General features: G+C 41.8%; 1 long non-coding RNA gene across 1 annotated transcript; it reads right to left on the bottom strand.

Annotated features, from left to right (window-relative positions):
- Positions 1–92: 92 nt before the first annotated feature.
- On the bottom strand, positions 93–25,096 carry LOC135982735 (uncharacterized). The gene is made up of 3 exons (XR_010600280.1): positions 24,979–25,096; positions 1,589–1,662; positions 93–1,415 (listed from the first exon to the last, which is right to left on the bottom strand). It is a non-coding gene; the product is annotated as an uncharacterized LOC135982735 (long non-coding RNA).
- Between the last annotated feature and the right edge of the window lie 1,742 nt (positions 25,097–26,838).

Here is a 26,838-nt window from a genome sequence, read left to right on the forward strand (position 1 = left end):
TCGTTGAAAAGCTCTGAAGTAAATCTTTAATTGACAGGACACCATAAATACTTTGCATGCCCTTAGCAAAGGCAGATTTTCATACCTCGATTTTTGACCATGCACACAAAAAGAACTTATTCTAATTAAAGGCAAAAAATTCCTACATATAAGCAACTTGGTAGGTCTAGTTTAAACAATCAAAAGCTAAAAATGTACATAAGATGGAAATTTGCCCTGTTGTGATTAAACATTGTAAGTCTCTGTGCATTGGTTGAAGCTGTGTTTTACAGTCTCTGTACAATGCTATACCACATATACTGCAAGAATAATTCAAGGCAAAGTTTTAGCCTTAACTCTGAATTTTCTGGCTTTTGTCAATTATTTTTGATTATCTACATTATTTGAAGGTTTGTTATTTTACTATTGTATTTTTTTTAAGTAGACCAAGGAAAACACTCAGGCATGTTTAATATTTAAAGAAACAAAACAGCTCCTGTCATGAGTACAGTATCAGTTATATACAGAGAAGTAATTTGGGAAAAGTTTGTGTGTCCCATTTAAAATTAGACACAAACTATTTTGTAGCACTGCCTTCTACCCTCTGTCTGTCTCTGTCTATATTTACATTGTAAACCCCCCTGGAGCAGGGAACTTCTTTTCTATTTGGAAACCACACAAGCACATTATGGAAGTTACGGGACACAATAAGTCACATTTTTCTTCCCAGATGCTGGACCAGAGTTGCAGCTGTACGACAGTTCATCTGTGCCTCTGGCCTCAGCCCCTGATTCAACTCACGGCAGAAGAGGAGACGAGGTTGGTAACACCCAGAGCACAAAAAGAGAGTACAAGAGTTCCAACCTGTCTGGCCCCCCAGAGGTCATGCACCATCTATGACATGGCACCTCCCCCACAAGGGACCACCTCAAAGCCTGACAGTTAAGTAGCTCCCAAGGCATTAAGCACTTGGGGGTTTCATCAGGGCCCAAAGAGTTGTCTTTATTCCTTGCTAGCCAAAGACCCATCTCATGAGAGGGTCAAATCAATAAATCATGTGCCAGTTGTGGTTATTACACATTATTTATTTCTATAGTTTAGTGTCTAGACAGTGTGTGCTGTAAACAATGTATGTGTTGAGTTCTAATTATACAAATTTATTTAGAAACTACCAAGTAGGTCAGGCGAGACACTCATAATCAACAATTATTACATTAACATAAGTTATGTTGCTATTACATGATGGAAGACAACAAAATTTTATTCCCACTCATGCCAGCCTACAGATAATAGTGAGCTAGATAGAAAGCAGTCCCATAACACTATTTTCAATCTGGGTGTATTTTTGCTGTTTCTTGGTCCAACTTTTACACAACAGTTTAGCTCTTGTTATGCTGGGCTCACAGTATTTAAGGGATATCAAAGTCCATGTATTCCTGCCAAAAGAAAGAAATGCAAAGAGGAAATCAAACAGTACCTTTTGCCACCACCTAAGGCTTTTCCTGAGAAAGTGGCTGTGAATTCTGTGACGTAAAACTGCCTACCCAGTAAAAGTCACATGATCCACCAGTTATTGCAGCTCACTTGAAAAAACACTGAAGATACTTACTTTTTTTTAAATTGTTGATTGGTGTTGAGTCTCTGATGAGGATTCAGTAGGGGAAAAAGATTTCTATTGGACATCTAGATAGATAAGAAATTTATTATAAAGATGCTTCTCTGAATAGGACTAATTTACATATAGTGCAGAAAGACCACTAAGGGACTTGTAAAGGAATATCCTGAAGAGATCTGCGAGAAACAAAGCGATATGGCTTGCATAAGTTATAATCCACATGGCATGAAGCTCTTCCTTTTTTGGGCTGTTATAAAGCCAGCAGTAATGTCCAGACTATCACATCTTTTATTTCAAAACCAAGTTGAAATAAAAGCGAACATACTCATGATATTTAACAACTGCTCTCTTCTGAAATGAGAGCTTCATACACAACTATCTAGTGTGGAAAAACTCAGCATAAATGGAAACCACTGTTTAAGAAAGTTGAATAACCTTGGTATATTCCTATATGTAAGAACCAGTATGATAATTTTTTATGGTCAGACCAGTGGTCCATCTACCATAGTATCCTGTCTTCAACAATGACCAGTGCCAGATGCTTCAGAGGGAATGAACAGACCAGGGCAATTATCAAGTGATCCATCCTGTTGTCCAGTCCCAGTTTCTAGCAGTCAAATGAAAATCCAGAAGATGGGGTTCCATCCCTGACCATCTCAACAAATAGTCATTGATGGACCCATCCTCTATGAACTTATCTAGTTCTTTTTTGAACCTAGTTATATTTGTGGCCCTCACATCGTCCCCTAGCAACAAGTTCCGTGCACTGACTGTGTTTTGTGTGAGGAAGTATTTCCTTTTGTTTGTTTTAAGCCTGCTGCCTTAATTTCATTGGGTGAGCCCTGGTGCTTGTGTTATGATATGAAGGGGTAAATAACACTTCCTTTTTCACTTTCTCCACAACGCTCATGATTTCTATCATATCCCTTCTTAGTCATCTCTTTTTTAATCTGAACAGTACTTGTCATTTTAAACTCTTCTTATATGGAAGCTGTTCCATAATCCTAATCATTTTTGTTACCCTTCTCTGCACCTTTGGAAAATCTCGTATCTTTTTCTAGATGGGGCAACCAAAACTGCATGCAATATTCAAGGTGTGAGAGTACCATGGATTTATATGGTGGCATTGTCATATTGTCTGTATTATTATCTATCCCTTTCCTAATGGTTCCTAACATTGTTAGCTTTTTTCTGACTGCCACTGCACGTTGAGCCCATGCTTTCAGAGAACTATCCACAATGACTCCAAGATCTTTTTCTTGAGTGGTAACAGCTATTTAGTACTTTGTATCTGTAGCTGGGATTGTTTTGCAATGTGCATTATTTTGTATTTATCAACATTGAATTTCATCTGCCATTTTGTTGCCCAGTCATTCTGTTTTGTGGGATTCCCTTTGTAATTCTTTGCAGTCTGCTTTGGACTTAACTATCTTGAGTAATTCTGAATCTCTTAAAACTTTGCCATCTCACTGTTTACCCCTTTTTCCAGGTCATTAATGAATATGTTGAATAGCACTGGTCCCAGTACAGATCCTTGGGGAACCCCACTTTTTACCTCTCCCATTGCAAAAACTGACCATTTATTCCTACCTTTTCTTTCCTATCTTTTAACCAGATACTGATCCATGAAAGGACCTTCCCTGTTATCCCACAAGTGCTCAGTTTGGTTTAGAGCTTTTGGTGAGAGACCTTGTCAAAGATTTTCTGGAAGTCCGAGTACACTATATCCACTGGATCGCCCTTGTCCACGTCTGTTGACACCCTCAAAGAATTCTAATAGATTGGTGAGGAATAGTTTCCATTTACAAAAGCTGTGTTGACTCTTCCCCAACATAGCATGTTCATTTACATGTCTGATAATTCTCTCTTTACAATAGTTTCAGCCAATTTTCCTGCTACTGAAGGTAGGCTTATGAACCTGTAATTGCTAGGCATCACATTAGCTATCCTCCAGTCATCTGGTACAGGGGCTGATTTAAGTGATAGGTTACATACCACCAGAGCCGTCCTTAGGGTACAGCAAATCGGGACGACTGCCTCTGGCCCCGTGCTTTGGATGGCCCCACGCTTCCTGAGGTGGCGGCTGGGGAGGTGAGGTGGAGGCGGGTGGAGGGAGGGTATGAGGAGGAACCCCCCTACCAACGTTCTCCTCCCCCCCAGCGCCTCCTGCCTGCAGGCGGGCCCCGCCAATCATTGCCTCTCCTTCCTTACCAGTGCGTACTGCTGACCAGCTGTTTCACGGCATCTGGACTCGGCACTGGGGTGTGTGTGAGGGGAGGGGAGAGGTGTGAGAGCACAGCACGCTCAGGGGAGGGAGCAGAACAGGAGCAGGGGAGGGGCGGGAAGAGGTGGGGCAGGGCCTTGGGGGAAGGAGTGGAAGGGGGGCAAGGCCTGGGCAGAGCCGGGGGGAGAGCACCCCCCAGCAGATAGAAACTGGGCATCTATGGCCCAGGCCCCGCACCTCCCTAGGGACAGCCCTGCATACCACAGGTAATAGTTCTGCAATTTCATATCTGAGTTCTTTCAGAACTCTTGGGTAATAATATCTGATCCTGGTTACTGTTTAATTTATCAATTTGTTTCAAAACCTCCTCTATTGACACCTCAATCTGGGACAGTTCCTCAGGTTTGTCACCTAAAAAGAATGGCTCAGGTGTGGGGATCTCCTCCATATCCTCACAGTGAAGACCAATGCAAAGAATTTGTTTAGTGTCTCTGCAACAGCCTTGTCTTCCTTGAGTGCTGCTTTAGCACCTCCATCATATAGTGGTCCCACTGATTGTTAGTCTTCCTGCTTCTAGATGTACATAAATTTTTTTTTTTACTGTTTGTATTTGTGTCTGTTAACCACTGTTCAAATTATTTTTTGGCCTGCCTAATTACACTTTTATACTTGACCTGCCAGAGTTTATGTTCCTTTCTATTTTCCTAACTAGGATTTGACTTCCAATGTTTAAAGGATGTCTTCTTGCCTCTAACTGCCTCTTTACTACATTGTTTAGCCATGGTGTCATTTTTTGGTCTTTTTACCATTTTTTAAATTTGGGGTACACATTTAGTTTGAGCCTCTATTACAGTGTTTTTAAAAAGTTTCTATGTAGCTTGCAGGTGTTTCATTCTTGTGAGTATACCTTTTAATTTCTGTTTAAGTAGCCTCATCATTTTTGTGTAGTTCCCCTTTTTGAAGTTAAATTCTATTGTTGTAGGGAGGAGGGGAATACCCCAAACCCCTCAACGATGTTAAATTTAATTACATTATCGTTGCTCTTACCAAGCAGTTAAGCTATATTTGCCTTTTGGACCAGATCCTGTGCACCACTTAGGACTAATCCAAGAATTACCTCTCCCTTGTGTAAATGTACATTTACTTTGTGCATTTTTTCTGAGAATTTTGAAAGGTCTGTGCAATAAATTCAGTGTATAAGATGAACATGTAATTATAGCACGTATCATAACATCCATACATAGAGGTCTTAATTATTTTTTCCTTTGTTGTTTTAAAAAACAGTCATACCATATTTTTTACCACAAATCTCCAGTGCAGTATTTTCTTCCCCCTGACAATGTTGTTCTAATAAAAACAATGAATCAGTCACCATACAAAATGACACCTGTAATTAACATACTTATGCAAAACTAATTCCATTGTGGGGCTTACAACTGTATAGAAATTTTGCATTAGCCAGGTCAGTAACATTGATTAATAAAAAAATAAAACAGAAGACCAAGCTCTTTCTAGGAAAGAAAGAAAAAAAAATCAAAAGCTATTTTAAAGAACACCTGTACATTCCTGGAGCATTCTATTATAGTTAAAGTGAATCATTCAGCTATGAATTTTATGAAAACAAGAGAGGCCCTGACCAATTCAATTTACATTGTGATCAGTACACAAGTATTCAAAATTTGACTACTGTAATATGGTCTACATGGGACTTTGCAAAGACACCACTCAGAATGTGGCAGCCCATTAAATGTAATCCAGGGAGCACATTACACATCTGTTCTTGGAACTGAGATGCCAATAGATTTCTAGGTGGCATTATCCCTATATAGCTTGGGACCTGGTTAACTAAGAGAGCACCTCTCTCCCCCCAAGACATGGTGCTGAAGTGGAGATCAGCAGAGCATTCAAACTGGAGGTTCCTTGATATGAGAGAGGAAGCTGCCAGCAGGGCATTTTCTGTGAGGGCTCCTGGACTTTGCAATTCATTCTCCCAAATTCTCCCCAAATTTGTTCAACCCTCCAAGCACACCACAAAGACCATCTGTTTTCCCTAGCTTTTGAGACGTGGGTGGGCTTACAGGTTTGAATTTATTCTATTCTCACCATTGTATTTGCAGGTAGATACCGTATTTATCCCTGAGGGCAGAATTAGCAAGCATTTTCTATATTGCAGGACTACTGGCCCTGTGTATTTAAATGTATGTAACAGGCACATGGGATAGGCACCTATAGGAGTTTTTATAAATCTAAATAAACATAAATGAGTGCACTAATTCACATTAGTGGTAATGAGAATTACAGGTCTGTCTCATCTTACGCGGGGGTTAGCGCGTAAAGCGAAAACCGCATATAGCTAAAATTCCATTGAGTTCAATGACAGGCGAAATCGTCCGCACTACAGGTATAGTTATTAAAATTGTTATTTCTCTTTTTTGTTTTGTTTTTGCCGACCGCATAAAGTTGAAATCGCGCATGTTAAATGCACGTAAGATGCGACAGACCTGTAATGTAAATCCACCATGTGGTATGGGGGAAAAAAATCTTTACCCAGTCTTTATGTAAGTTTGAGAAAGAGAGTCAGTTCAAAATGTTGACAGCAGTCAAACATACTGCAATATCAAAAGCTAACGTGTAATTCGTCTTCCACCCTTTCAGCCAGAAACATCTATCAGCAGAAAACTCAGTCATTTAGTCTTCCATTTGATTATTTGCTATTCATTATATACCATGAGCAAGTTGCCATCTAGGTCACATGATACTGATCAGCAACATTCTTGTTCACCTCTATACACCATTATTCTTTATAGTACTATGATGTCTGTACATTCCCCAGACATTTGCTTGAATAAAAACCTATGTAAAAATAGTGAGTAATAAGGGATGCAAAGATTGTTGAACGCAAAAGCTATTCTACACTGGAACTAATGTTCATGAACATGGTTTCTGCAGTATTAAACTTCCTAACTGGAGCACAGAAAGATCAGCATGTTGAGACCTTCACAAACATATGTTGTTTTGTAGCATTCAAATTTTGTTAATTAGTTGCATATTCTGTTTTGTTTGAAACCTTATGTAATAGAGACAAATATATTAAATGTGTCAGTCTTGTATCAGCATTTAACTGCTATGTTGTTAACAAGTCCCTTCTGTAAATACACATTTAGCTAAAACCCCATCTATATATGCAAGGCCCTGTCCACTATAGAGCACAATAGATCTAAGGTACTTCAGGGCTTCGTATATGCAACAGAGCTGCACAGGATTCTGTATCAATTATGAAGCAATGTGAACTGATTGCAAACTCATTCTATAAGCTGGGGAACAGAGGGCACGCAGTGGAAAAGCAGCAAGGGCACCATCTTAGTGGACAGCAGCAGTAGGATGCTTCACAGAGTGAAGGCTGCCCTCTGGAGCTCTTAAACCATGCAGTAACAGAGCTCCAGCTCTGCTGGGCTTTGGCTGATGTTCTCCCTTGCAAGCCCTTCATGTTCTCTCCAAGTGGCTTCAGTGCTCCAGCTCTTCAAGCTGCAGTATATGCTTCCCATGCAGAACCATACAGTTCCCCTAGGGTTACCATATTTCCCCTAACCCTGCCCCCATCCACTCCCTCCCACTTCCCACCCCCTGACTGCCCCCCTCAGAATCCCCAACCCCCACCTGCTTCTTGTCCCCTGACTGCCCCTGCTGAGAACTCCCCCACCTTAACTGCCCCCCTAGGACTCTACCTGTCCCCTGACTGCCTTGACCCTTATCCACTCGCATGGGTGGCAGGGTTGTAGAAATTTTGGTGGTGCCCAGAACCCGCCCCCTCCCCACCTGCCTAAGGCTCTGGGAGGGGGGTTGGGTGGGGGGAGGAACTCTGGGGTGCAGGTCCTGGGCTAGGGATTAGGGTGCATGGTGCAGGCTCTGGGATAGAGTTTGGGTACTGGGTGCAGGCTCCGGGTTGGGGCAGGGGGTGGGTGTGCAGGAGGGGATGAGGGGTGCAGACTCTGGGATGGAGTTTGGGGGTGGGAGACGGTGCAAAGGGAGGGGGTGCAGGCTTTGGGAGGGAGTATGAGGGCAGGAGGGGGTGTGTGGGGAGGGGGTTTGGGAGGGAGTTTGGGGATAGGAGGGGGTGCAAGGATGAGGGCTGTGGGTCTGAGGATGAGGGGTTCATGATGCAGGAGTGGGTTCAGGGCTGGGGCAGAGGATTAGGGTGTGGGGGGATGAGGGTTGGGTCTGAGGATGAGGGGTTCATGATACAGGAGGGGGCTCAGGGCTGGGGCAGAGGATTAGGGCAGCCTGTCTTGCCATTAGTGGATGGGGGGGCACTAGGACAAGGGGGCAGGAGACAGCAGTTGCTGCCGGCTCTGGCAGTACAAGCAGGCAAGGGAGAGGCAGGCAGGGAGGGGAGGGACCCATGGGGGTGGGGTGGCAGGTGGAGGCCGGGGACCCATCCAACCCTCCCCCTGCTCCCTGACTGCCCCCCGGGACTCCCCTTACCATGCCCATGTCCACGTGTAGGCAAAACACGCTGCAGGCAGCAGGGGGAGCAGGGGAGGGCTCTGGCTGCTGGAGGCCAATGGGAGCGGCTCAATCAGGCCCAGCCGCCCAATCAGCAGCCACACTCTGCATGGGAGGGAGGAGAGGGGAAAAATCCCAGACCTTTTAACCTTGTTACCAATTCCTCCCGGACAGCTATTTAAAGACACAAAAGCCGGACATGTCTGGGGAAATACAGACAAATGGTAACCCTAAGTTTCCCCCCTTCCACGGAGCTCTGAAAATGGTCCACAGGGAAGCTGATGAGACTGAAGATGGCAGGAAAACTGCTATTTTTTTATGTATGTGGCACAAGCAGATTTATATGGAATCTTGATGAATGAAGCATGCATCACAATGCTGACATTATACACTTGACACGGAATACCCTCTATGTGTGGCATACCCAGTCTTCTAGTATCCATCCTCAATTCCTTGGGTTTATCCTCCCAGGTTGTCTATCCACAGATTTTATTTGGGTGGACAAAATAATTATAAATAGATTAATATGAATTATCCTCAGAGCTGTGCACATTGATAAAAAAACGACGACAACCATATCTGCTTCTAGGTACTTTGAACTACTTAGCTCACTCAGATTTCAAAGAACTTCTTTATAAAATAACTAGGTTGGTTAATAAATAAACAAATATTAGAAAATAAACAAAACTAGAAATATAAAAATTGAACAAAAACTAAAGAGAAAGCAGGTATAATTTTCAAAAGTGCCTAAGCAATTTAGGAGCCAAAGTCCACTGACTTTCATGACACTTAACTCCCAAGAGCCTAAATCACTTTTGAAAATAGAACATAAGCAGTTTTGAAAATTGTAACACATCTTGAAGAAATAGCTACAGTTTAGAAGAGAATACAGGTTTTTACAATATTTTAAATGTGGACTTTAGTTCATTTTAGAAATGTGCATGATTCAAACTTTGCAGCTAAGAAATTCTCTGATTTATTTCTCCCCTACCCCCACTCCCAGTGAAAAGGTTTTGAAGCAAACAGCACAGTATTGGGAAAGTGACCAACACAAGCAGAATCTTAAGAACCAGATTCAGCTCCCATTAAAGTCAATGGAAAGACAGTCATTGACTTCAACAGGAGTTGAATTATTTTCTACGCATATTAAGGAAGGAAAGAGATACCCATGAAGAAAAGATAACTAGCCATCATCAAAAACTCAGGGTATGTCTGGAGCCTTTACTGCCCTCCTTAGCCTGATTGCCTTGCCTGCTTTCTCTTACTGGGTTTCATGAATCATTTATAATAAATCATTTAGCAGAAGCAGTTTATGGGAGGTTTACAAGGGATAATGCAAACCTTCATATGCTGGCATGCAGAGCTCAAGAGGTATATTTAAACAATATCTATTACAAAGAAAATGAGACAAATTTAAAATTTACAGAATCATGTTTCCCTTCTAGTTTTGTACATGGGTTACACTTAAACTTATTCAGCATTCACTTGTGTACCTTATTTATTCAGTTGCTGATAACATTCTGCTTCAGCTTGATATAGAACCAGAAATAACCTTATCCACAGAGGATATCAGCATGAGAATTATCCTTGAGTGACAGCAGCTGATCTGTGCTTAGTAGTCTAATTTTCTAAGGAGATGCAACTGGAATACCCAATCTTTTTAGAAATTAGAAAGTCATCTATGTGAAAAGATGTGTTTGTTTTACACATATAGAGTGAACCTAACGAGAGAAGCCGCAAATAGATGAGAGACCGAAGTGCTTAAGTGCTCAGCAACTTAAGTAGTGGTGCACAACTGGAACCTTACTTACAAAAGCACCTCACCTTTTACAGATGAGAAACAGACAAGGATTAAATGACTGGCCATGTAGTACGTCAGTAGCAGAGATGGGACAAGTTTATGGCTACCAATTACAGGACCAGTCCACTCGATCACACTCTCCCCCAATGCTCATCGCCCCTTTTGTCATACAGTCGGATATAAGCTTTTACATGCAGACTTACAAGGCTACTGAATACATATTTTCTCAGTGTGTTATAGTAATGTCATTCAGTAGGGTTGTTTCTTACATTGTCATGCACTTGGGTAATTCATGTATTTTTTTCTTTCAAACTCATGCTTCCATTGATCTGATGAGTGGTAGTCTAAGTTCCATGGCACATTTGCTCTTGTATGCCATAAAGTGCTAATGACTTGCCCATTAGGGGGCACTGGTGATTGTTTGGGTTAAGATACTCTGCTTTGTCTGGCAGCTAAAGCTCAGAGGTTCTTTTGTACTGCAAAGCAGCTGCAGGAAAGGAAAATTGAGGCCCAGACTCTCAATTGGGGCCTGATGTCTTAGAGTAGACGTTATGAGCTAGAGGGGTTTCCCTGGTGTAAATCTCAGGGCCCAAAGGCTGGTCTACACATAGTTTTGTATCCATTTAAATACATTAGTTTAGACTAATATAGTTAAATCGGTGCAACCCCCTAGTCTAGCCACAGATGCACCAGTATAGAGAATTTACAATCAATATAGCTTAGCTATGTGTAAGCAAGCCCTTAGGCAGGGAGAGAAAACTGTTTGTTAAGCAATTTAGATTTGTGTGGGACTCTAGAGAGAGACAGAGGCCCAAGACAGTTGCTCCTTAAGCCCCGATGCCTTCCCTGAGGTTTCTGCAAAAGGGAACTCAATTAACTATGTGCTGTTTGTTCGAGGAAATGGGACTTGGTTACATTTTGTAAATAAACAAATCACACTCAGAAAAAATTTGATTCCATGTCATCCATTCTTGCTCCAAAGGGGAAACTGACCAGTATGTCCCCAATATCGGCTACCTCTCAGCAACTGGGGGGGGAGCAGAGGGGGGTTAATATTCTATGACAGCTCAAAGAGAAACACTTGTAAGTGTGCTAACTCTAGGTCTCCAAAGGTTTTTTTATAGCCTCAACATATGTTGGAGTAGGGACAATGTTGTCTTGTTTTGTGAGCTGCCCAGCACATTCCTGGCCACTCAACAAATAAGAGGTAATAGTAACTAAACTTCTAGCAAACCACCTAGTGAAGATGTGAAAGCTGACAGAGAGGTGAGATAACATCTTGCTGGCTATTATGCATTCATCCCAAGGTTTAGTTATGACAGATGTAGTGAAATTCTGCTAGAAACAGGGAAAAGTAAACGAGGAGTGAGGTGGCTCAACCAGGATTACATGATGCCTCACCAAGAGAAATCTAGGAAGTAAGGTACAAAATGGATTAGACCTTGCTTCAAGGCTCATCTTTCTCGCACATCTATTTCTTCACTGACTCATCAGATGTGACCTATAAATGCCCACAAGACTAGATTGTGAGAAACACAATCCATTAGGCAAGCTTTTCTCCAGATTTCTACTGTTCCAACGTCTTCTGTTCAGTATGAAAAACTTACAGGATAGTTATGTGCTTACTAGAAGAACAAAGAAAAGGTGCAACGTAGAATGGCAAAGATTTTTTTCTTGACAATATTTTAAATATTAAATGATAACCTTTCTCTACCTATTATATCTATCTATATATCTATATATATAAATAGTTATTACTATTTCTTCCTCGCTTCATGATGATTTTTTCTCCAAATTTCTAATTTTCATATGTCTGACTGGGGCACACTATACATTACTTTAAGGAATTGTTCTGCATCTCAGATAAAAGCTACATGATGTAATAGTTGCTCTGGTAGGTAGCCATGTTTTATTAAAAAGCTGAGAAAACAGGTATGCAAAAAACGTAAATTGTTAATGCATACCTTATCCAGCCCTATGATTACAGTAATTTATTTCAATGATATTCCTAGGATTTGCGGTGTATGTACCCACACACAGAGACACACATCACATACCAATTAAGAGACAGATCCTTGACCCCAATCTGTGTCAGCATAAAACTGGTTTACCCAACCAGCTGAGGACTCACCAATATAACACTCCCCAGCAAAGGGCACATGCTTGGGAAAGGGGCCTGGCTGGAATCACTCTGCTCTTTAAGAATCCCCAGCTGCTGGAACAGTCCTTTGGGATTATTGTTAGTTAAATCTGCCATGAGCATAAAGTCGCTCTTCCTGAGGCTCATGTGCAAAATGTCCCTGTTATATATACAAAGAAACAGAGGAAGCATGCACTGAATTGTCCTTATGTTAAAACATATAACACCTTGTATACTTTCAATGTATTTTATATACTAGATTCATCTGAGGACAAATATTGGATTATCTGGGCAGAATAAAGTGTACAAACAGCCTACTACTTTCCAGAGCTGACACTATCTCCTGATAAAAAGCTAATCAGATATAAACTACTTCACCTGACCTTCGAAACTGTAATGCCCATTCTTGGTTTCTACAAAGGTTTTAACAAACTTAATCACATCATGTCACATGACACCACCTGTGAAATCTCAGGCCTCTCAACATTTCTGATATTAGGTTAGGAGGGAAAATTGGCATTCTTTACCCATATCCAGCTGTTGGAGACAAGTGTGTATTAGACTCCAGTTGCAATTTTAATCCAGACAATATCTTCATGACTTTAAGCAATATATGGATGTATACCTTGCAGCAATGCATTACACAGAAGAAAGAGCATAGTGAAAAAGGGTAAATATTTCACCTCATAGTGCTAGCGATAATCACAAAAGCCTATGAAGCAATTTTTTTCAGTATTCCCTTGGAACACACATTTGATCATGAGAAACTTGGGGATGCAAAATTAGAAGCCATTTTTCAAAATCGAATCTAAGATCACTAGGAGTATATCTACACTGCAGTTAAACACTGGCCTGTGTCAACTGACTTGGGCGCATGGGGCTTGGGCTGTGTGGAGCAGTTTCATTGCAGGGTAGACTTCCAGGCTTGGGCTGCAGCCTGAGTTCTGGGACCCTTGCACCTCGCAGGGTCTTAGAGCCTGGGCTGTAGCCCAAGCCCAGAAGTCTACATTGCAGTGAAACAACCCCACAGCCTGAGTCAGCTGTGGGTGTCTAACTGCAGTGTAGATATACCCTGGATTGCCTCAATGGAATTGTAGCCAAGTCTTGCTAACCACTACTCCTACTTTAGGTAGGAGAATGTATAAATCCACCATTGAGCGATTAAAATTCTTTGAGGAGCTGCTAAGTACAGTTCCGTGCACTCAAGAGGTAACTGAGTCCTTTTTCTCACTCTGGGTATGTCTACACTGCAATTAAAAACCCATGGCTGGTCTGTGCCAGCTGACCTGGGCTTGGGTTAAGAGTCTGTTTAACTGTGGTATAGATGTTCAGGCTTGGGGTTGGGCTTGAGCCCAGGATCTAGGATCCTGTTAGGTGGGAGGGTCCCAGAAGTTGGGTTCCAGCCTGAGCCCAGAAGTCTACACTGAAATTAAGCAGCCCCTTAGCCCAAGCCCCATAAATCCAAGTCAGCTGGCACGAGCTAGCTGCGGGTGTCTAATTGCAGTGTTGTCTTCCCTCCTCACCCCACCCCCTGCCTCTCTCTCACACTCACTATACACACACACACACACACACACACACAGTGATGGGTTCGGTCACAGAGACCCCCTTGGGACTGTTACCTGATGTGATGAGACTACCTCTGAGCCAGTTTTCTCTTCCAGTTTGGGCCTCCAGAACCCTGCCTTGTTCAGCCAGACATGCAAGCCTGCTGCAACACAGACCCAAAGTCTGAATCACACTCCCAAAAATGTAGACTTAACTGGAAAAAGATTAAGAAGTGTTCCTGTCTCCAGCACCCAGACACCCAGCTCCCAATGGGATCCAAACCCCAAATAAATCAGTTTTACTATGTATAAAGCTTATACAGGGTAAACTCATAAATTGTCCACCCTCTATAACACTGATAGAGAGATATGCACAGCTGTTTGCTCCCCCAGATAGTCATCACTGACTCTGGGTTAATTAATAAACAAAAGTGATTTTATTAAGTATAAAAAGTAGGATTTAAGTGGTTCCAAGTAATAACAGACAGAACAAAGTAAGTCACCAAGTAAAATAAAGCAAAAACATGCAAGTCTAAGCCTAATACATGAAGAAACTGAATACAGGTAAATCTCACCCTCAGAGATGTTCCAATAAGCTTCTTTCACAGACTAGACTCCTCCTTAGTCTGGGCCCAATCATTTCCCTTGATACAGTTCTTGTTAGTTCCAGCTCAGGTGGTAACAAAGGGGATTTCTCATGACTACAGCCCCCTTTGTTCTGTTCTACCCCCTTATATATCTTTGGCACAGGCAGGAATCCTTTGTCCCCCTCTGGGTTCCCCCCTTTCTTCTAAATGGAAAAGCACCAGGTTAAAGATGGATTCCAGTTCAGATGACATGATCACATGTCCTGTGAGACTTCATTACCCACTCGCTGGCACCCAGATATACAGGAAGGCTTACAAATAAACAGAGCCATTTATAACCAATTATCCTGGTTAATGGGAGCCATCAAGATTCCAAACCACCATTAATGGCCCATACTTGCATAATTACAATAGGACCTCAGAGTTATATTTCATATTCCTAGTTTCAGATACAAGAACGCTACCTTCATACAAATAGGATGACCACACTCAGTAGATTATAAGCTTTGTAATGATACCTTATAAGAGACCTTTTGCATAAAACATATTCCAGTTACATTATATCTACACTTATAAACATATTTTTATAAAAACATGGAGTGCAACATTACACACACACACAATATATATATATATATATATATATATATAAAATGGAACTCATTAGTGAAATACTAAGAAAATTAATATACAAACCTGGATAATGGATGCCCTATACCCTCTGGCTTTGCAGGTGCACAGCGTAAAAAGAATAATATTCAAGTCCCAAAGATAAAATAGGTGAAGGACATTCTGAGAGTCAGAATGTATTTTTATACAAAACAGTATTATTGTCCTTTCCCCCCTCATTTTATATCACTATAAAGTTTAAATCTAACACTGAAAAAGCAAAACCAGCTCCAGCTCAGAGACCTCACATTGGAAATGTTAAGGCTAAATTCATTGTGCACTCCACAAAGGTTCACAGCTCTGCTCTTTAACTTGCAGTAAGGGACTAATAAAAACACATACTCAAAAAAATGCTGCACTTTGGTTCACAAGGCAAGTCAAATAGTTATGCAATAGTTGTATGGTAGAGCTCCTACTGTTATCCTGGTCATTAATTAAATGTCTATCAGGGATGGTCTAGACAGTATTTGGTCCTGCCATGCGGGCAGGGGACTGGACTCGATGACCTCTCGAGGTCCCTTCCAGTCCTAGAATCTATGAATTAAGAGGGAGGGACTTGAACTTATGGAAACCAGTAAATTTGGTCCACCTTAACATATTACCCAGCGTGACACATGACTGATTAGACATTTATCTGGGATTTTTCCACCCCAGAGTGGAAACATGAATATCAGATGCAGAGGGTTTATACCAACAGCAACAATAAATATACATCTCAAACTAATAAATATGCAAAAAGCTTGGCAAAAGTTTAAAAACCTGCAGACAAATATGTCAATGCTGCACATTTCTGAAGCTTTAAAGCACAGTTTAAAGATTGAAGCAACTTAAAAATTACTTACCAACTAAGGTGTCTTTAGTGTAGAAAATTAAACATTTTAAAAATATGTTTTGCCATCAGCCTCTCAGCACTGATTAATTTGTTTCTTAAAATCTCAAATTATGCATATTACCTGTGCAGTGCCATACGCCAAGTCCTGAGATAACACTAAAGCTCCTTAACTTGCAAAGGAAAGTACCTTGACAGTGTATTTATTTACCTAATCGTTTTATATCAAAAACTGGAAAATTTTAAAGACCACACTACTAACCTTCCTGGAAATCTGAAACAATAAAGAATAAAATAAAACTGGTGGTAGTAGTCAGAGTGTAATAATGAAAATGGTACATTAAGAGGCCAATTTTAATAGTGTCCTAAACTGTTCTACACCATTGAGCCTCTAGGTGGTACTGTGTGTAAAATACCGAATTTAAAAATGAATATGGCAGAGCATAAAAGGATCTTATGAGGAACACATCAGGTGTGTATAAGCAAGCTCTGTGACCAGTCCCTATCTGGTACAGAAGAACATGACATGGTGTCAGGAGTAAACTAAGAACAGAAACAGAAAGAAAACAGCAACAAAGTTTTACAGACAGAAGGAACAAAGCAAAAAAGGTCACAGGATCTCATCAACATGCCACTCTTCAATGCTCCAGAGAACTTCAATGGACAGACTGGAAGCAGTATTTTACAAGATTTTGAATTGCAGACAAACTACATAAAAACTCGAGTTATCCGGGTATCTTTAATTTATGCTATGGGGAAGCAAGCAGAGCATATCTTTAAATCATTTGACTTTACTGAAGACAGTCACAAAGATGATTATGAAAGAGTTGTTGCTATGTTTGATGCATATTTTATACCCCAGAGAAATGTGTTTTATGAAAGAGCATGTTTTCACCAGAGAATTCAAGAACGAGGGGAAAATGTTGAATGTTTTATAAGAGCTCTGCACACATTGCCTGAAAACTGATTTTGAGAATGCAAAACATGAAAATATCAGAGACAGGCTGGTTATTGGGTTAACAGATAAAAATCTTTCACAGAAGCTACAACTGAAGAGATTTAACCCAAGTAGGGTGACCAGACAGCAAGTGTGAACAATCAGGATGGGGTGAGGGGGTAATAGGAGCCTATGTAAGAAAAAGCCCCAAATATCGGGACTGTCCCTATAAAATCGGGACATCTGGTCACCCTAAACTCAAGCCACAGCTATTCAAACAACAATAGTGCCTGAGCTGGTGCAACAGCAAAACCTACAGAAACTTGACAAACCAGAAATTAGCTTAGAAAATTCAGACAGACACTTGAGTGTTAAAAGTCATTATCATAAGACCCCGAAGGCAAGGACAGAGAACACCCAGTCTAAGAGGGACAAATTCCAGCCTACATGCACGGGGTGGGGGAAAAGTCAAATATCCAGAAATGATGCACGTTCACCCAGAGGCACACGGTGTAATAAATGCATGGAATAGGGACATTTGGCTGCTATTTGCCGCACCAAATCAGTCAGGGAGTTGACTAATATTACTGACAATCAAGAGCTATGTTTCTGGGATCTATCACTTTCGATGACATAGAGCCTGTCTGGAGAGTAAAACTGAATATTCATGAAAAGACGACTGACTTTAAAATTGACTCAGGAGCTGTCATCACAGTCATCTCAGAAAGGACTTACCATCACCTTTAACTTCTCCCAGAGCTGAAGTCACCTAAAACAGCTCTGGCTAGTCCTGGAGGTATTTTAAACTGTATTAGCCAGTTTACCACAGAAACAACTTACAAAGACAAAAGCTATGTATTGAGAGTTTATGTGATCAAAAGACCACAGACAAACAACCTTCTCAGCCGCAGACTGGCAGCCATGATGGGCCTAGTGAGAAAGCTGGAAGAACTCAGTGGAATATTTAGAGATATTGGATTTCTGAAAAGGGTTACAGTACAAATAACCTTAAGACAATGCTGAACCATATTGTGTACACACACGTCACAGGATTTCTAGCCCATTACTTCATAAAGTACAAACTGAGTTAAAGAGAATGGAGCAGATTGGCATAATTGAGAAAATCTCCGAGCCAACAACATGATGCCCCCAATTACAGGAGCTATAAAGAAAAATGGGAAAATATGCATCTGTGTGGATCTTAAAAGACTTAATGAAGAAGTTGAGAGAGAAAAATATATCCTCCAAACACTGGATGACTTCCTCCCCAAGGTGAAAGGAGCTACAGTACTCCCCAAGCTGGTTGCTTCAAGGAGATTCTTTCAAATTCTTTTAGCCACAGAAAGTGATAAAATGACTACATTTAATCACACCCTTTGGGAGATTTTGCTTTCAAGATTACCTTTTGGGATTATCAGTGCACCTGAAACTTTCCAAAGAAGGATGGCAGAACTGTTTATGAACACAAATGGAGTTGTAGTTTTTATGGACGATATTCTGATATATGCATCTGCTGTGGAAGAGTACCTCAAAACCCTCAGCAAAGTCTTAAGCCTAATCAATCAGTCTGGACTGAAGCTTAAAAAAAAAAGGAAAAATGCATTTTCTGCCTACCCCAAATTGAGTTTTTGGGACAGACAATGGAATGAGAAAGTAAAATAAATTCAAGAATTGAATGTACCGACCTACCAAAACTGAGATGCGTACTGGGGATGGCAAATTACCTTGGTCGATACTTACAAAACCTTTCTACAGTGACAAAACCACTGAATGAATTGTTCAAGTCCAACACATCTTAACTATGGGGACCAAATCAAGAAATTACCTTTAAAAAGAAATTATCTCCACAGCTCCAGTTCTCAAGTACTCTGATATGAACAAACTCACAAGGTCAGCGCAGATGCAAGCAGCTATGATCTAGGTGACTTATTATTGCAACAACAAATGTCATTTAGTTAGAGAACTGCCAGTTCTAGAACCTGGTGACCATGTTCATGTCAAATAGGATGGAGAAAAAGGATTGAAAACTCTAGCTGCCATAAAGAAAAAGAATTTAGTGCCCAGATCATAGGTGATCGAGGCAGACAATGGAAAGTTCAACAGAAACTATCAACATCTACAGTTTGTTCCTCAGAAAGAACAATCAGAGCGAACTCTACATATGGCAGATGCCGAAAAAGGTGACAACTCGAGGATTCCAAACCTACCACTGCCAGCATTTGAAACTAATAGGCAGCAAGATGAACAAGTTGTTATGCATACGGGTTGTGTAATTAGAAAATCAGTACACTGTAGATACACTTAAGAGACTGATACATACTGAACTTCAAAGACAGCATAATAGTATAAATGATAGGAAGGTAGAGCTTAAAGGGGAAGATGTATTGGAATGCTAACCTGTATTACACCATTCAGCCACTAGTTGGCACTGTGTGTAAAATACATTATTTAAAATGTCAGGTTTCAGAGTAGCAGCCGTGTTAGTCTGTATCCGCGAAAAGAAGAATAGGAGTACTTGTGGCACCTTAGAGACTAACAAATTTATTAGAGCATAAGCTTTCGTGGATCCTTAGCCATACATGGCAAAGCATTAAAGGATCTCATCACAAGCATATCAGGTGTATAAGCAAGTTCTGTGACCACTCCGTATCTGGTACAGAATAATATGACACCAATAGTAAGGAAACATTAGTATATTGGGGGTGTGAGCTGCAAACCAAAGAATTAACAGAAAGGAACATATGTTGCTTTACAGAAATAGAATACACATTAAATAGTTCTAAATTATGTTGTAGAAACCCCAAGGGATGGGAAAGAAAAGTGCAGAAGGTTAACTTGGAGCAAGTCCTGCTAGTTTAATGGGACTTTTGGCTGTCTAAAGATATTTGTTTCTAGAGATGTTGTTTCTGGTAGACAAGAAAATGGAAAGAAGAAAATTTATAACAGGTACAGTGCAGAGGGAACAGTGATTTACCTTCCATCCTGAATGATAGCTGAAAGGTTGCCAGGTTCATAGAATGAAACCCATCTCATTTTTCAAACACTTTCAAACTGTGGTGTCACACCTTACAGAAGTACTTACTAGACAACTTTGCCAGGCAAAATCCATCTATCCTGAAGTACAATGTCAACATAATGCAAAAAAGAAATCTGGAACTAGACCAACAGCCTGCAGAAAACCCATAAGTAGAATACAGACATAATGGAATGCTTTGATAATGAAGTTTTCTTGCATAGATTGGAATTTTGTCTACCCAACCATGAAATTATCAACTTTTAATCAACTTTTTAGTGAGTTTGTGATAAAACCACTGGAAAACAACTAACTTTCCTAACCTCTTAGCTACTACTTCATTTGAAATCAAGAAGGGGCCAGTTAGTCACTCAAATGTAAAAGTTTGGGAACCTACATGAATAATTGTTAGCTATTCATTCTCCCATGCTGTTATTCCAGAACAGAGCGAAACATGCAGTTCACACGTGAAAAACTTCTGTAACTCACCCCTCAATTTTGACAATTATATTGCTCATGAAATATATTGGATTGACAGACCTGGAAAAAAGAAAATCTCTGTCCACAAGAACATGCATGACTCAGAGCAGCAGTGCAAGCTTCTCCACATTGAGGCACACAGATAGGGCAATCTCATAATTAGAGGGACCTCTTCCAGGGTTGAGAAGTTAATTCTGTTTCCATACTCACAATCCTTCAGTTCTTTACTAGGACTGCAAATGAACATGCTAATTAATGCCATTTTTTATGCTAACACTGTTCCTCAAGGAACCACTAACCAGTTTCACATAAACCTGTACTTAGATGCAATGACTTTTGTTCACTACCAATCATATTTCAACCTGGAAACTAGACAGAGCTCAAAATAGTGCAATATCTCATGCTGAGTAAGGCTGGCTGGAAAACAAGGACTCTGTTTTGTGACAAATTTTGAGGTTTCAGAATTTGGTTTTGTTCTACATCAGAATGAAACCAAGACCTTTCAAAATTGTTCAGCGGAAGAGAGCACACACCCCAGAACAACCAAATGGTTAGGGTACTCATCTGCAAAGTGAGAGAAGCAGGTTTGAGTCCCTTGCTCTACTGGTGTCAAATCCATGTCTGAACTGTTTCAGTCACAACAGTGAATATGAAAGCAAGTTAAGATGAGTTGCTTCTAGCCTAACTGCTCCTGGTGTCCTATCAATAGCAGGGAAGATAGTCCCTTTGATTCCAGTCCACTGATCATTACACTACTTTCTTATTTTACAAAAAAATAATATAAACATTAAAAACAAATAATTGATGCCCAGGCCCCCACTTCATGTTGCTTCAGCCAAAGGTTGCTAGCACATAGCCATGTTGAGATCAGATGGTTACATAGGTTTGGACATAGTTTGGTCTTCTCAACAGGCAACCACCCTGGGAATGGCTTCTCTTTGTTCCCCTGTCACCAAGTCTAGCTATCTCTTTGTGGAGTTTCCTCCCTGGCCTCCAGGTGGTTCTCTGCCTCTCTATTCTGTGAGAATCTCTGTAGGCTCTCTGGGTGTTATGTCTGCCAGCTCATAAGTGTCTCCCTATTACTTCAGATCACTTGCCCCTATTGCATAGTCACTTCATATGACCTGGGTGTCACTGCACTCCTGACTCCTTTACTCCACTCCTTCTGGTGTCTCTCCAATGGCCAGATTCTCACAGGAATGCTGGCCTTCAGGGCTGGTAGGTCCTTAGCTGACCTGCCATACTCTAGTGCCTGGTTTCTGCGTGCTGCCGGTGCCTGGAAGCCCCGCTCTGCAGCTCCAGCAGCTCCCATTGGCACTTTTCCCGGCCAATGGGAGCCACGGAGCTCGCACTTGTGACTGGCGCAGCACGTAGAGAGTCTGGAGACTCCCCTCGCTGCTCTCACCCTAGGAGCCAGAGACCTCCCAGCAGGGCTGGTGAGTGCGGCCAGGGAAGGGGTCAGGGTGCAATGGAGTGAGTGTCTGGGAGGTGTGGTGGGGCGCGGGGCTGGGAGGGTGTGGAGGGCGCTGGGCAGTGGGGGAGGTTTCTTTGTTTTGGGGTGCTAGACAGTGGGGGAGATCTGTGTGTGTCAGGGCACTGGGCAGTGCAGGTCTGTGTGGAGCATTGTGTAGTTGTGGTGGTGGGGCTGTGGGGAAGGGCACTGGGAGGAAGGAAGGAAAGAAGGGAGGGAGGGGAAATCTGTGTGTATTGGGAAACTAGTGAGTGGGGGATTCTGTGTGGGGTGCTGGGCAGCTGTGGTGGGGCTGTGGGCAGGGGGCGTTGGGTGGGGTGTGTGTGCACAGCACTGTGCATTTGTGGTGGAATGGTTGTAGGGGGGCTCTGGGCATAGTGGATCCAGGGTGCGCTGGGCAGGGGAGCTGTGTGGCGCAGCATGGGCCCACCCCCAACAGGAAGGGGCACGCTGGTAGCACAGGGCCAGGCAGACCAGTGTACCTCTGGCTCTGGTCGGGGCTGTGCACCTGTGTCTCCCTCCCCCAACCCCACCCCCACCCCCCACCCCGGCTTGCCCAATGTGTCCTGATATTTCACTCTTGCGATCTGGTCACCCTATACTTGGCGTTTGTTTTCTGGACACCTTGTCTGTATCACTCTCTTGACTGCCTGTAGTTGGATGGCCTTTCCCGTCGCTTCTTTGATTTCCATCAGCTTCACTGTTGAAAATTGAATCCATCAACATGATGCACTGTTTCCTGATTCCCTTCCCCTAACTCACTGAAGCTGGGTACATGTGTCCTGTTCAGGGAGTCAGCTAACACCAATAGCTGTCCTGGACAATATCTGATCTCTGCCTGGTAGCGCTGGAGGCACATGGTCATGCACTGCACTCTCTTTGGATCTCTAGGGGTTTGTGTTCTGATTGCACTATTACTGGTGGGCCATAGGTGTACTGATGAAATTGCTCTACAGCCAAAATCTCTTATTAGGGACTGAACAGAGGTAAGCCCAAACGGGGCTTTGCTGGCATAAGTGACCAGCTGCTCCAGCAAAAGTTCCACACCCAATCTTTTCTCTAATGTATCACATTGGAGTGTCGGCGGTTTTCCTGGCTTTTTCTAATATGGGCTCTTAATACCCCCTACCCCCTGTCCCGATTTTTCACACTTGCTGTCTGGTCACCCTATTTGCTTCAGCATGTCACATGCTTGCTGTTGGGAACTTGCGCAGTCCCATTCAACATTCTGCCATGTGAGCTGATATATGGATTCCTCTACTGCAGGCAGGTGTGAACAGAACTTGAACAGAAAACTTATCATTCCTATGAAGTGCTGTGTGCCCCTTTCACATCCACTAGAGCTGGTATATCTTTATATCTCTGACTGCCTTGATCTTGCTGGGATCTGATTTCAGTTCCTCTGATTAAACATATGTCCAATGCTGGAATCCCATTTTTTCTGGGTTCTCTTTTATGTTCTCGTCCCTGCATCCCTGTAGGAAAACTTGCAATTTTCTGTCACGATCTTATTCAGCTTCTGTACCTTTGCTCCCTTCATCCACAATGAGGATATCACCCGCAATTATTTTCACCCCAGGGACTCTTTCCAGCACTTTGGTGAGTTTTCTTGAACACCTCTGGTCTGGACTTATGCCCATTGGCATTCACAGCCACCTTTAAGGGCCAAATGGTGTTGCAAAGATTGTCAGTACTCTGGCCTCTTTATCCAAGCTTATGTCCCAAAACTCATTCCTCACATCACAGATTATAAAGATTTTGGCTTTGGAAAATTCTGGCTACATGTCATCAGTTGTGGGCAATGGATAGTTGCATCTTTTCAATGCCAAGTTGAGTGGCTTTGGGTCTATGCAGATACGTAATTTGGCTGACGGTTTCTTTACCATTACGATGCTGCTTACACAAGTTGTACTGGCCTCTACATGTGCTGTGATACTCCTGCTCTGCATGGCTGTGAGCTTCTTGTGTACTATATTGTGTAGTGACACTGGAATTTTCCTTTATGGTGACCACACAGGTTCCACTGTGGTTTCCAGTTGCAGCCTTCCTTCGAGGCACCCACTGCCTTTGGAAGCATCCCCATATGCTTTTTTAAATTGTCTCCATTGTCCATGGGACTCGCCCTTCTTTTTGCATTGCAGCTATAAAATTCTTACGCTGCACCTGATGAGATCCATGGCTCATATGGCTGTATTCCCTCCAACAAAGGGTCCATGATTCTGACCATCCACCACCAGAACCTTCAGTCTGTTATTTTTTGGGTTAGTTACTATGAGGTCACATTACTTACAGATGTTAAAAGTCAACATTTGAATGGTGGCTACTGGAGGAAGTTAGACAAAGCCTATGCTTCAAATAAATCACCTAAATAGTAGGATCTGTAACATCCAAATAGCAGTTACTCTTCATATCTTCCAAAGAAACTTACTGCTTTAGAACCAGTCAGACTTGGAAAACCACAGAATGACTACATCTCTTCTGAAATTAACCACTATTACAGCAAACGTATCATTTTTCATAACAGATATTGTGTGGATTTATTCCAAAGCTAACCTCCCTAGGGGGATACAAACTGGAATAAATAGCATTCTACTTAACACTTACCATGATACATGCACTTGCAATGTATATTTTAAAAAGGAGAATTGTAAAGGTTGCTAGGCCTCAGAGGTGACCTATCTTTTTCATATATCTGTGAGCAAAGCCCATATACATTTTAACTATAATCAGTGCCAACTTTTCTGAGCAACCATAAAATAGAAAGGCACTATGCATACAAAACCAGAATGGAGAGAGTTCTGCAAGGAAACCTATTTCAGTCCCAGGCTTCATATGCATTTGTTAAACAAAAATGTGAATGATGATATTTTTCTTTTGCTCTTTACATAACAAATCGTGACAAAGTTCCTCCTCTATCTTGGTGGGTCCTGCGCTTATTGGCAGATTTTCTTGCCTCAGAGATTCACCATGTGGGTTGGGGAATAGCCCAGAGACCTTCCCCTCTGGAAGAACCCACAGTCCAGGTCAATTGGGAGGTTTGGGGCCCGCCCTCTACTCCAGGTTCCAGACCAGGGCCCTGTAGACTGCAGCTGTCTATAGTGCCTCCTGTAACAGCTGCATGACAGCTACAACTCCCTGGGCTACTTCCCCATGGCCTCCTCCAAACACCTTCCTTATTCTCACCACAGGACCTTCCTCCTGGTGTCTGATAACGCTTGTGCTCCTCAGTCCTCCAGCAGCACTTCCTCTCAGCTCCTTATGCCTCTTACTCTCAGCTCCTCTCACACTATAAACTGAAGTGAGCTCCTTTTAAAACCCAGGTGCCCTGATTAGACTGCCTTAATTGATTCTAGCAGCTTCTTCTTAATTGGCTCCAGATGTCTTAATTAGCCTGCCTGCCTTAACTGGTTCTAGCAGGTTCCTGATTACTCTAGTGCAGCCCCTTCTCTGGTCACTCAGGAAACAGAAAACTACTCATCCAGTAACCAGTATATTTGCCCTCTACCAGACTCCTGTACCACTGGTCTGGGTCTGTCACAAAATGTAATCTGAAGAACAACAAACATGGGAATATTTGGTTCCAAATAACTGTGTTAACTAGCTATATATCACGTACAAGGCCTAAATGTCACAGATACACAGCTGTTTTGGCAGGGTTTTGGTGGCTTCTGAATCATAGAAGTCACTGCATGCAGGTAGAGGAAATGCTACCAAATTCCTATTCTCTACATTTTTTTTCTCTTGGGAAAATACCCTTAATGTTTGTCGTTTAGTGGTTTGAGCATTGGCCTGCTAAACCCAGGGTTGTGAGTTCAATCCTTGAGGGGGCCACTTAGGGATCTGCAGCAAAATCAGTGTTTATTTTTAGTAAATCATTGCTATTAGAATGTGAGAATCATTTACTTAAGTAATCTTTTTTTACACCACTCTCCCTTCTGTTACTTACTTTGGTGTGTGGGACAACTATGAAAATATCTGAACCCATTTCTGGTTTCATTCTGAGTTTTACAGCCTAAGTACCTGTGCTTGTATTCCAGTAAATCTCAGACGATACTCTGTGCCTTTTAGAACTACAGTTAAATTTCAAGGACACTAGATCTATGCAAGTGGCATGACTTATGCATGTATACATGTATAATAGCACATTGTTAGCTGTGCTAGTGTCATAGCTGCCAACTTTTTACTGAGTACTCCATAACTTTGCAAGGAGTGTCCATGGGATTGAGCAAATCAGCTTGCAGGGGTTCTCAAACTGGGGGTTGGGATTTCTCAGGGGATCGCAAGGTTATTACATGGGGGGTTGCGAGCTGTCAGCCTCACCACAAGCCCACTTTGCCGCCAGCATTTATACTGCCGCAGTATTAAATATATCAAAAAGTGTTTTTAATTTATAAGGGGGGGTCGCACTCAGAGGCTTGCTATATGAAAGGGGTCATCAGTAAAAAAGTTTCAGAACCACTGAGCTAATGCATTTGCCATATGCCACACCTGCCATAAAGAGGGAATGGGCCACTTCCTTACAATTTCCAAGAGTCCTCAACTGGTACTTGGAACAGCTCAGAACACACTCCAATTTGTGAAGCCTGATCTCGTTTTCAAGTGGTCTTTGTTGTCTTTCCAATAACCATCCACTCATTGTGGTTTGAAGGGGAAGGTACAGCCACTGATAGCTGACAAGAATCCAAGCTATGCAGAGCATATGATAAGGAGTTTTAGCACATAAATATTCATTTTGACTTTGATTAAATACCTGGCATGATGAACTTTTTAATTTAGTGTGGGGTGGGTTTTTTTTTTTTACTTTTTTTTACTTTGTGGTATATTATTTTTGTTTGTTTTTGAATTTTATTTTCCGTGCATATAGAGAAATTATGATGGCCATCCAGTACAAATTGGAGGAAAAGAAATTGTACACAATAATGTTCAGACCTCAGTAATGTTTGCTGTCTTGGGCAGTTATCATTAACTGTAGTTAAATTACAGTTCAGTTAAACCATGGCATACGTGTAGAAACCACCCTTTCTGATGTTAACAGTAACCTTG

The sequence above is a fragment of the Chrysemys picta genome, chromosome 4 (genome assembly GCF_011386835.1).
Source record: "Chrysemys picta bellii isolate R12L10 chromosome 4, ASM1138683v2, whole genome shotgun sequence".
Taxonomy (NCBI): Eukaryota; Metazoa; Chordata; order Testudines; family Emydidae; genus Chrysemys; species Chrysemys picta.